Raw genomic sequence first — 12800 nt, forward strand, 5'->3', positions numbered from 1 at the left:
AATGCCCAAAGCACATTTTACTTTCATAAACTTTGTTAAAGACATCTCATCTACTGAAAACCCTTAAGATAGAGTCCCTGTAGTGTAAGGTGTGAACTGAGAAGAAAAACTTTTTTTTAGAAATCAATTATCTTGAAAGATTTCCTATAAAGCTATAGTTTATATTACAATAAAACATACACACATGTATATATACATGCATACAATGATGTACCTATGTGTGTGTTAATACAATTTACATATATTATGATACAAATATGTATATGTATATACATGCATGTTTATACATATTATATACAAACGACTACATAATATATACATTGCATACATATATATCCATTTCATGGATAATTTAGGGCAAAATAAAAGCTACCAGGTTGTTGCACACTTTATGGATCCCAACATGTTAATAATTCTACAAATTTATGTATGTTATATAAATAAATAAATAAAATGTGTTAAATACACGTTCTATAAGTAGCATAATGTAGTATAAACATGTATGTGTATATATATATGCACACATATATACCTAAGGACATTTTGTTGCACAATATGTATTATGTACATGTGCATGTATATGTTTGTATGCATGTACATATCTGTGCATGCATATTATATTCATATATAGGAATAGTATCCTAGAGGATAGGAAGCTAGACTCAGACTCAAGAAGATCAGAATTCATAGTTACTATATGACACCTATTGTCCCTTCATTTAGTGCTCCAACAGCTTTCTAAAACTCTCAGTTGTCGAGCACATACTGATCTATATTGGGAGATAGAACTTGCTATGTTAATGAAATCACAGGTCTGGTCAAAGAAAGAATGAAACATATAAAAAAACCACACTACCAAAAACCCATATATACCTGTATGTTAATATTTATGTATAATCACAAATCCAAGCAAAGATTTGCAAAGTTTCTGTCCAACATTTAGGACTTAGCACAGTGCCTGGAGTTTAATAAATGCTTATTGACTAACTGCCAACAATAGGGACTCAACAAACTGCTCATTAGAAAGGAACCTAGCTGGAACTTAGAAGTGGTTCTCAATGATTCTCTCCTTATGCTTCTTGCTTATTTACATTAACTAAATAAAACAAGACAATCTTTTCAGTTTCCTGGGCTTAAGCTTCTTAATCTCCAATGTAATGAAATCAATAATATGGGTTAAAAATGTATCTTTAGTAGGTTTAGCTAGAAAAATGTGAAATGAAGGGGCAGCTAGTTGGTGCGGTGCATAGAGCACCAGCCCTGAAGTCAGGAGGACCTAAGTTCAAATCTGGTCTCAGACATGTGACACTTCCTAGCTGTGTGACCCTGGGCAAGTCACTTAACCCCAATTGCTTCAGCAAAAAAAAAAGAAAAAAAAAGTAAAATGGGAATAACCCAAAGTGGTTGTGAGACTCAAATGAGAATAAGAATAAAAGTACTTAGAATAATTCCTAGAACATAGTAGATGATTAGTAAGTACTAATTTCCTTCTTTTCCCCCCACTTTCCTTTCTTCTTTTGTACTTATTTATTGGTAGGTTGAGACAATATAATAAAAATGACAATACTAAATTACTTAATTTATTCTGTGCCTTATCAAACTACTAAGAAATTACTTTATGGAGCCAGAAAAAATAATTTTAAAAATTCATTTAGAAGAACAAAAGTCAAAAATATCAAAGAAATATTTTTTTAAAAGGAAAGGACACCTAGCAATATTTCCTATCCAGCAAAATGCCAGATCTACAAAGTTGTAATTGTCAAAACAATTTGATACTGGCTAAGAAACATAGAAGTCTATCAGTAGAACAGAATAGATAGAACAGAATAGGTACATACCATCATTTCATTCTGCATTCCTCCTTATTTGTCATTCTTCTGGGATGATAATTTTGTTAGCATCTTATTTCAAATTCTATGTATATACCCAGTGAATATATTCAAATTATATTATGTATTTATACATGTGTGTACATATGTATATTTACATATTCATTTCAGTATCCAAATAAAACAATTAATTCAACTTTTCATGTAGCCACTTGCTTTTATTATAATAAAATTTAATCAAAAGGCAACAAGATTAAACCAAGTAATATCATTTTTTCTTTTTCTTCTCCCTCAAGAATGTTTGAAAAATCAGTGACACTGGAACCTTCCCATATGGATGAAGGATTTTAAGGAGACTTATTCTGGGATATTTTAAATGATAGTGTAGACAGGTTTTGGAACTACAGTGTTTGAATGCATGCCATTACAAAATTACAAACATTCTCTTAATTTTTTATTTGTGTTTTTTATGGAAAGCCCCAGATATTCTGCAGAAAACTTTGTAGGGTGCCAGATATTAAGTGCTTTGATCAGTTTTTCAACACTGTATCCATCTAATGCAGATATTTGTCACTGAATATTATGGGCAGTTCCTTAGATGGAGTGGAAATTATGAAGTGAATAGATGGATTAACATATATTGAGTCCATCAGTCAAATATTAATTAAGCTTCCACTTTGTGAATGGTATTGTAACTAAATTCTGAAACTATAAAGACAGGACAGTCATTGCCCTCAAAGAGCTCATAGTCTAATAGAGGAGGTAACATACAAATATCCATGTACAAATAAACTATATATGACATAAATTTGAAATAATCCACAGAAGGAAGATATTAGAATTAAAGCGTCTGGGAAAGGCTTCCTGTGGTAGGTTAAATGTTATCTGGGACTTAGAAGAAGCTAGGTAATCCAAAAATAGGGATGAGGAGAGAGAGAATTCCAGGCATGTTAAATTGTCAATGAAAGTGACCAGAGTTAGGAGATTGGTTTGAAGAATAGCAAAGGGGTTATGGGATTGAAGAATTTATGAAGGTTTAGAAGGTTAGAAGGATAAAATATAAGAAGACTGACAAAGTAAGGGGAAGGAGAAAAAATAAAAAAGTATGGGGAGGCAAGGTTATAAAGGGCATTGAATGCCTAAAAGCAGGTTTTGTATTTAATCCTGGAAAGAATAGGGAATCACTAGCAGTGGTCCTCAAACTTTTTAAATAGGGGGACAGTTCACTGTCCCTCAGACTGTTGGAGCGCCTCACACTCTATCTCTGCCACCTCAGCCCAGTGCCAGAAGTGTGCTTTGCTAACTTGAGTTTAGGTCAAACATCACTTCCGGTCTCATTTTGCCATAGGCAGGATGCATAGATGTTCTCAGCGGGCTGCATCTGGTCCTTGGGCCATAGTTTGAGGACTCCTGCTCCTAGAGTTTATTGAGTAAAGGAGGGAACATGGTTAAACCTTTACTTTAGGACGATCACCGGCAAATGAGAAAATGATGGACTGAAGTGGAAAAATATTTTTGTAGAGAGACCAAATCATTGAGGATGATGTACATCTTCAAATTCTAAAGTAAACTGCTCTGAATAAGCAGCAGTTACACATTTTAGATTTTAACATTATGACAATAACTCCAAATAACTTAATTAACAATCTTATAATTCTCATACATGATAGCTAATTTGTCTTGGCTATAACTTTCTTTAAATTTGCAAGGAAAGTAATTTCTTTAAATATTCACTTCCATAAATTTAAATTGCAAATTATTAGTTTATAGCATTCAACTTGCTGGATGATAAGCCAAATTTGGGTTTTATTATTTCAGAAAGAACTTATAACTCATTTGTACTTACTTATCATTCAGTAGTGGACACAACGAGATTTTTTTCCTTTTCTCTATTGCCATGTAGATCTGGTGGTACTCAAGAGGGCTTGAGCTTTCCTCTTCTGTTTCCTTAATTAAGTTTCCCCTTTGTCTAGGAAGAAAACAAGACAATTAAACAATTACAAACAATTAAAAGAAATCCATATAATATTGCCCTTTGCCAATATGGCAAAATATTATTGAAATCATCTAGTGTTAGGGTTATTCTCACCTAACTAATGCCAATCTGTCCTTATTCCTAGTCCTATCAGAGAGAATCTGGTAAATACCAACCTTACCTCTGTTTTGAGGTCCTCAGAATCCTCAGGCTACTATCTCATATGGAAGTAGTTAATGTGTACAACAGAGAACCCCAGAATTTAGATGAACAAGCTTAGACTTTATTCATGTTAATCATATCTACTCTATGACCTCCTGCACCTACCTTGGTAGCACCCTCTCAGTCCAAGCTCCAGATGGTAAGAGAGAGAGAGAAGAGAGAGAGAGAGAGAACTCTTCCTGTCCAGAGCTTAAATAGGGTCAATGAGGTCATAGACACAAGCCATTCAATGATGAAGGTTACATCCTGAACTTGACTGAGACTTCAGAGACTGCAAGAAGCAGAAAGGCTGTAATTGTCCAATATGGTATCTTTGTGGGCATTTATTTGGTCATTAGGAAATGGGAGGGGTGATTGATTAAAAAAACAAAAAGATGCACCACTATGGAAAAGGAAGGAAGTTGACCTCTGGAAAACGAAGATGAACTGTGAGTTCATTTCATTCAATTCTTCTATAATGCTTGTTTTAAAAATGTGAATTTGTCACAACACAATTGAAATATTAGGGAGTGATTTGAACATAATAGACATTTTCTGTTCACTTATATAGGATATCATCTCCCCCAAACAGTGAGAAAGCACAGAAAACTTCATCACTTCACAATTACTTACAAGCTAAAACTTTTCTGATCCCTACTTCCTCAGCAAAGTCCAGGTCTTTTTAAAGTCAAAGTGTCATTTTTATTGTATATCTCTGATGCTGTGAGGGCTGTGCTGATGCTGGTCCACCCTTCATGTCTCTTCTTTGCTTCTTTTTCTTCTATTATGGCTGAGGCTTTCCAGCTCAGAGTTGAAGCCCATGGAGATATGCGACAGGGTTATATTCTAAGGTACAGAATCTTCTATTAATTGAATTGTATTGAACTGGGCAAACAAAGTTGACTAGCTGAGTACAAGATATATGCTCTCTAGATAAGAATAATATAGCATAGTTGAAATAAAAATAAGTTGGCAAACACTTTAAGTAAACTCTTGAGCTGATACCTTCTGTAAACAGATTTTTCCAAGGTGTATATACTTCCTTGAAAGAAGTAAAAAAATAGATTTTTAAACATAAAGAAGGGAAACCCCAGTACCTACCAATTATAAGTTGAATGAGGCTAGTCCAGTGCTTCAAGTTTGAAATTGGAAAAAAATCAAGAAATTTGTTGACCGTCTTCACAAAAGGTGATTTAATTGGCTACAGTATGAAAAAAGATGTTCAGCAAGAATATAGCATTAATTCAGTTCAGAGCTCCTGTATTGACCATATAGAGATGCCAGTTAAACTTGAAGGAGAGCAACTAATGTTCCTTTGGGGCATTTTGTACCTAAATCACAAGGAAAGATGATTGTGAATGGAAAGACAATAAGTTCTGTTTTGACATTTTGAGTTTGAATGTATATATATTTGGTTCAATGTGCTCAGCAGATATTTGGTGGGGGAAAGGTTGGATATATAGATCTAAAAGTAATCGAGTAGAGAAGATAATGGAGCTCTTAAGAAATCACAAGGCTCACAAAAGAAACTATATAGAAAAAGGAGAAGAGAATACAGAAGAGGTCTTTGGTGTGTATCTTTAGTTAGGAGTGAGATAAGGATAATGATACAGCAAAAAAGATTGAGATGTAGTGGTCAAAAAGATAAGAGAAAAAACATGAGAAACAGTCTAGGGGTGGAGCTAAGATAGCAGAGAAGATACACGCATCATTATAAGCTCCTCTTCTACCCTCACTACTAATTACCAAATTCAGCCTCAGAAGTAGTGCTTGACTGGTAAAATCCACAAATAATGGAGTACTACAAATTACCAGCCGAAGATAATATGGAAGATTGCCAAAATAGGTTTGTCCTAATCAGTGAGAGCAGGCCAGCATAGGCAGGGAGGTAGAATGCAGAGGCTAGTACACTGAGCAGATGGGGACAGGGGCGGTCTCCACACGGGTGGAGATTTTGCAGGGAGGACTCTACCATAGGTTGGCTGTTCTGCTTTGGTTGCAAAGCAGTAGATCAGCAGAGAAGTAACACAAATGCCAAAGGCAGAGTACACTCCAAAAAATGTTAAAATCTAATAGGCTCTAGCTACATCCACCTAGCACCAGAAGTGATTCAGCAGAGACCAAAGCACTGCTGTGCAGCCCCAATCTGCAGTGTGGGGCTTTTGCCTGGGGCAGACACACTTCTGCACAAGGGGGTGAGGGGGGAAGAGCTTGGCTGCCCTTTTCAGGGCAGAAACACTTCTGGTGCCAGGCTATTCCTAGGGTACTTGTGCATCTTGGCTGCTTTTAGCAGCCCACTTGCAGGACAGCTACTCCACATATCCATCCCTGTTCTGCAAAGGAAGCTGGTAAACTTTTTGCCCTGAAGGCAGACCCTAAGGACTTTTAAAAAAAATGAGTAAAAAAAGCCAAGCATAAGCTAGCCATCGATAGCTTCTATAAAGAAAGAGAGCAGGTTTTCAACCCCAAGGAGAATAATAGCAGATAGCCTCTAGACAAAACCCCAAAGGGAGATGTAACCTGGCCCCCATCACACAATGCTCTTCTGGAAGAAATTATAAAAGATCTTAAAAGAGAGCTAGAAGAAAAATGGGGAAAGAAAAGAGAAGCTCTGCAGGAGATTATGGAAAAGGCATATAATTCACTTAAAGAAAAATGTGATAAAGCAGAAAAAGAAAACAGCTTCCTGAAATGTGAATTGAAAAAAGTAAAGAACTCCCAGGAAAGTAGGATTTGTGAATTGGAAAAAGAAAATAACTCAATAAAAAAATTAGTGAAATGGAAAAAAATTCCATAGAGCAAAATAACTTATTTAAAAACTCAATTGGACATATACAAAAAGGAGTGAAAAAAGCTAATGAAGAAAATAATTCATTAAAAATCAGAACCAGACAAATAGAAATGAATGATTCATTGAGACAGCAAGAATCAGTCAAGAAAAAAAAAAAAAAAAAGAAAAAAATTGTAAAAATGTTAAATATATACTTGGCAAAATGAGAGACCTGGAAAATAGATCTAGGAGAGGTAATCTGAGGATTATTGGACTTCCTGAAAATTACAATGAAAAAAAAGAGCCTAGATACAATTATCCAGGAAATCATCAAAGAGAACTGCCCAGATGTAATAGAATCAGAAGGTAAAATAGTCATTGAAAGAATTCATCGAACACCTTCTGAAAGAGATCCTAAAGTAAAAACTCCAAGGAATATTGTGGCTAAGCTTTAAAACTATCAGACTAAGGAAAAATATTACAAGCAGCCAGAAAAACAAAACAAAACAAAACAATTCAAATACTGAGGAGCCACAATAAGAATCACTCAGGATCTAGCTGCTTCCACATTAAAGAATTGAAGGGCCTGGAATCTGATATTCTGAAAGGCAAAAGAACTTGGAATGCAGCCAAGAATAAACTACCCAGCTAAGCTGAGCATTTTCTTCCAGGGAAGAAGATGGAAATTTAATGAAACAGGTTAATTCCATTTGTTTCTAATGAAAAAACCAGAGCTAAAATAAATAAATAAATAGATAGATAGATAGATAATAAACAAACAAACAAACAAACAAACAAACAAACAAATAAACAAATTGACCTCCAACTATAGGACTCAAGAGAAGCAGAAAAAGGTAAAAAGAACTTTGAGAACTGTATTTCTGTTATGGACATACATAAAAGAGTGCAGGTATAATTTGATTTTACTGATATAATATAAAAAAAGGGAAGTACAAATGGAAAGGGATAGTATCAGAAAAAGGAGAAAGGTGAGATAAAAAGAGGGAAATTACATCCCAAGAAGAGGCAAAGGAAACTTATATCTAAGGGAACTTAGGAAGGGGGAAGGAACATTGTGTGAATCTTACTCTCATCTCAAAGAGAAAATAATAAACATATTTGGTTTATAGAGAAACTTCTCTCACCTCATTGAAAAGTGGGAGAGAAAAAGGGAAAAGGAAAAGAATAATAAGAGAAAGGTATAAGAAAGGGGAAGGGATTCAAAGGGAGTGGGAGGGATTCTAAAGAGGGAGAGCTGCATGAGGCAAGTGGTACCCATAAGTTTAATACTGGGGAGAAGGTAATGGGGGTAAGAAAAAGAAAAACATAATCTGGAGATAATAAAATAGCAGGAAATACAGAATTAGTAATTTTAACTGTAAATGTGAATGGGATGAACTCTCCCATAAACTACAGGCAGATAGCAGACTGGATCAAAAGCCAGAACTCTACAATATGTTGTTTAGAGGAAACACATTTAAAGCAGGGAGTTACATACTTAAAGGTAAAAGGCTGGAGCAGAACTAATATGCTTTAGGTGAAGTCAGAAAAGCAGGGGTAGCCATTCTTGTCTCAGATCAAGCATATGCAAAAATTGATCTAATTAAAAGAGATAAGGAAGGAAACTATATCTTGATAAAGGGTAGCAAAGACAATGAAGCAATATCAATACTAAACATATATGCACCAAGTGGTACAGCATATAACTTCCTAAAGGAGAAGTTAAGAGGGTTGCAAGAAGAAATAGACAGCAAAAGTATAATAGTGGGAGATCTCAACCTTGCACTCTCAGAATTAGACAAATCAAACCACAAAACAAATAAGAAAGAAGTTAAAGAGGTAAATAAAATATTAGAAAAGTTAGGTATGATAGATCTCTGGAGAAAACTGAATAGAGACAGAAAGAAGTTACACTTTCTTTTCAGCAGTTCATGGAACCTATACAAAAATTGACCATATATTAGGACATAAAGACCTCAAATTCAAATGCAGAAAGGCAGAAATAGTAAATGCATTATTTTCAGATCACAAAGCAATAAAAAATACATTCAACAAAAAGCTAGGGCTAAATAGACCAAAAAGTAATTGAAAACTAAATAATCTCATCCTAAAGAATGATTGAGTGAAACAGTCTCTCTCTCTCTCTCTCTCTCTCTCTCTCTCTCTCTCTCTCTCTGTTTCTCTCTGTCTCTGTCTTTTTCTGTCTCTATTTCTCTCTGTGTGTCTCTGTGTCTCTCTCTTCTTAACTTTATTACTATAAATTATGTCATTTTAATCTTATTTATCAGATTCAACTGCACACAAAGCAATGGAATTTTGTCATATCTGAAGTTCCTTATTTTTCAGAAATGTAATGTTGTATAGTAACTAAATGAGTAAATTTTAAGGAAGTTAAGCAATGCCAATTAAGAATGAGGAGGGGCAGAAGAGGGGAATGGAAAGCCCAGTTTAGTTTCTTTTTTTTTTCCAATTTAACCTTCAATTCAGATTAACCAGATAGTGCTCAGATGAGCTCTATATCATTTAGAAATAACTTTCCTAACATTTTCCATGTCAATTAGGATTAAATATCTACATTATTTATTTATCTGTAAAGATCCACAGACAGTGAGGGAACTCTGGATGAGGTATAAGACCTTTCAGCCCAGAGGGAACCTGGTAACAATATCTGCTTCATCTCCCCATCTCCACTAAGGGCTCTCTGCCTTCCTGGGAAGTCAGGGGGCTGTGACAACCTGTGTTGTGATTGAAGCAGAGTGATACCAGGTGGAAGAGTGATACCAGGTGGCAAACTACATACAATAGTAGGTTGCAAATGCACATGTGTGCTGTATATACTTAGTGCTTGCACAGTATTGCTTTGGTTATATAAGGGTATGAAGGTATGTAAAAGGGAAAGACCTTGGAACAAATAGACTCAATGTTTCCACCATTCTCAGGAGTCCTGCCTCATCACTTCTCCACTAAGATGTTATATTTTAGAAAGCATGATACATTTTGTAACCCCAACTTGGGAGCTCTAGAAAGAAGGACACAACATTTATTAATTTATTTATTCACTTATTATTCATTACTTTGTCTCTATTTATCTACCTACCTACCTCTCTATCTAGAAAGTATTTTTAATTAAGGAATAGGGGAGAAACTAGGGTGACATGCATTTATAACAAATTACAAGCAAGACAAAATTTATCTCACATTTTCATATACATATTATTAGGTTCATTTCCACAACTCACAGCCAAAAAGAATCAGGTTTTCTAAGATGTCTGTCTTACTCAGAAATGAACAAAAAACTAGGAAAACTTTTCAATGTTTTAAGATCTTTAATGGAGTTTTTCCTAAAAACAAATCCAAAACTTGTTTTCATTTAATTTTTACTTAGAAAAGAAAAGTAGAATATCTTGAAATTTCAGAATATATGAGATAGTACAAAGCATGTCATTCTTAGTAACTTGACAGCTTTTTTTTTGCACAGAAGCTTAGTAATGTTTTATATCCTTATTGTCATAGCAAACAAATTATGTGCAGAATTTTTGTCTATTTTTTTTGAATTTTAGAAATAAAACAAGTACTTCTATAAAATAATAGAATAGAAAAAAAGATAGCAATTCTGTGGTTGAGGAGAAAAAAGGGACACAAAAAGAAAAGAAGATTTATGATATTAAAGCCATTATCTGTAAGAGTGATTTTTTAAAAACTAGTTTAAAAATGAATCAATAAATGTTTTATTATGTATCTACTATGTTCGAGGGACTCTGCTAGGGACGGGATATACAAATGCAAAAGTGAGATAGTTCCTGATGCCAAATAGCTTGTGTTCTCCTGAGAGATATAGCATGTTCTTATATAAATAATTACAAGCTTGATACAAAAATTAATATGAAATAATATGGAGGTTGGAGAGTGGCTAACAATTGGGGAAATTGGGACAGGACTGGTGAATGGGGTGGCACTTGAAGTGAGTCCTAAAATGATTTGGAGGTGATAGGAAAGAAAGGTGAAAAGAGAAAGCATTAAAGGCACAAGAGACAGTCTTGCAAAGGTGACAATATGTTTTATTGTTCAGTCTTTAACAACAAGGAAAAAAATCCCAAGTGGAGCTGATATTGAATGGGCTGGAGAAAATGAGAGGAAGATGGAGATTGGCCACCAGGGGGAGAGAATGAAAGAAAGGGAAAGGAAGGGGAAGAAGTCACAGAAACAGACAGAAATAGAGAGACAGAGAAAAAGAATAGTTAGGTACATCATAGATAAATTTTAAAAACCAAAAAATTATGGGCAAGGTTTTTGAAAAAATGTTAATAGTGTGAATAAGTGATTTTTCTACTTCATTTAAAATATTAAACCAAGAAGGGAAATAGAATGGAATATGCTATGAAGAGGGAAAAAAAAAGAACCAAAAGAACCCAAGACAAAAAAAAAAAAAAATAGAAGCAGATACCAAATGAGTAGAGACAGGAATTGATGGGAAGCTATGAAACCTTGTGATATTATTTAGCAAAGGAATTTTGACCAAATGTTATTTATAAGGACTGAAATGGAGATTTGTGTCTAATGTAGAGCAGCAAAATTTTTACACATTAAAAAGTCTTTAATCTTAGGTTTTTTCACTCTTTGATAAGTTCCATTCAAATTAATTTTAATTTCTTCTATCAGAAGCTTTACCTATTTAGTAAACAAATCTATTGTTGAACAGTGACCTCTAAAGACTTTCCCAGTGACAATCAGTTTAACAGCTAGAAACCAAAGGTAAAAGAAAGCATACATCAGTGGGTTCATGACTGAGTTATAATAGGCAAACCTAACTAAAATTACATAAATATTTTGGAGTGATGAACCCTAGGAAAGCCCCAATTATTGTTTCAATAAAAGAGGGATTACAAATGTAATCATAACAAAACCCAGTGTTTTATTCTACTTTTTTTCCCTCTTGGAGAATCTGGCTTTGTTAACTCTTTTCTTTTCTTTTCTTTCTTTTTTTTTTAATACCTTTTTATTTAAAAGATATATGCATGGGTAAGTTTTCAGCATTGTCAATTGCAAAACCTTTTGTTCCCACTTTTCCTCTCCTTCCCCCCACCCCTTCCCCCAGATGGCAGGTTGACCAATACATGTTAAATATGTTAAAGTATAAGTTAAATACAATATATCTATACATGTCCATACAGTTATTTTGCTGTACAAAAAGAATCTGTCTTTGAAATAGTGTACAATTAACCTATGAAGGAAATCAAAAATGCAGGTGGACAAAAATAGAGGGATTGGGAATTCTATGTAGTGGTTCATAGTTATCTCCCAGAGTTCTTTTGCTGGGTGTAATTCATTACTGGTTCAATTCATTACTGCTCTACTGGGACTGATAGGGTTCATCTCATTGTTGAAGAGACCCACATCCATCAGAATTGATCATCATATAGTATTGTTGTTGAAGTCTATAATGATCTCCAGGTCCCGCTCATTTCACTCAGCATCAGTTCATGTAAGTCTCTTAAAGCCTTTCTGAAATCATCCTGTTGGTCATTTCTTACAGAACAATAATATTCCATAACATTCATATACCACAATTTATTCAGCCATTCTCCAATTGATGGGCATCCACTCAACTTCCAGTTTCTAGCCACTACAAAGAGGGCTTTTACAAACATTCTTGCACATACAGGTCCCTTTCCCTTCTTTAAGATCTCTTTGGGATATAAGTCCTGTAGCAACACTGCTGGATCAAAGGGTATGTACAGTTTGATAACTTTTTGAGCATAGTTCCAAATCACTCTCCAGAATGGCTGGATATATTCACAATTCCACCAATAATGTATCAGTGTCCCAGTTTTTCCACATCCCCTCCAACATTCCCTGTCATTCTAGCCAATCTGACAGGTGTGTAGTGGTGTCTCAGAGTTGTCTTAATTTGCATTTCTCTGATTAATAATGACTTGGAGCATCTTTTCAAATGGCTAGAATTAGTTTCAATTTCTTCATCTAAGAAGTGTCTGTTCATATCCTTTGATCATTTATAATTGGAGAA

The sequence above is a fragment of the Sminthopsis crassicaudata genome, chromosome 4 (genome assembly GCF_048593235.1).
Source record: "Sminthopsis crassicaudata isolate SCR6 chromosome 4, ASM4859323v1, whole genome shotgun sequence".
Taxonomy (NCBI): domain Eukaryota; kingdom Metazoa; phylum Chordata; class Mammalia; order Dasyuromorphia; family Dasyuridae; genus Sminthopsis; species Sminthopsis crassicaudata.